Here is a 262-nt window from a genome sequence, read left to right as displayed (position 1 = left end):
TGTTGGTTCTAAGAAAAACCAAGATTTTTAGTTGTTATACATAATAGTGCATTTTAATATACGTGTTCATCACTTCACTTTCAATGCTTGATTCACAGTTTCCTTTTATTCAATTTTAATACTACTGAATTTATTTTTGTTATTTATGATGCTTTATTTTAATGTTTGAAGTAAGTAAATTTAATCTTTGTTCGCAGATCACTCTATTATGTGAAAGATGATTTCAACGTTTCTTAGTCAACGCTAATATTTATGGAGCTGA

The sequence above is a fragment of the Belonocnema kinseyi genome, chromosome 7 (assembly GCF_010883055.1).
Source record: "Belonocnema kinseyi isolate 2016_QV_RU_SX_M_011 chromosome 7, B_treatae_v1, whole genome shotgun sequence".
NCBI classification, from domain to species: Eukaryota; Metazoa; Arthropoda; class Insecta; order Hymenoptera; family Cynipidae; genus Belonocnema; species Belonocnema kinseyi.
Note: the sequence above shows the minus strand (reverse complement) of the source record.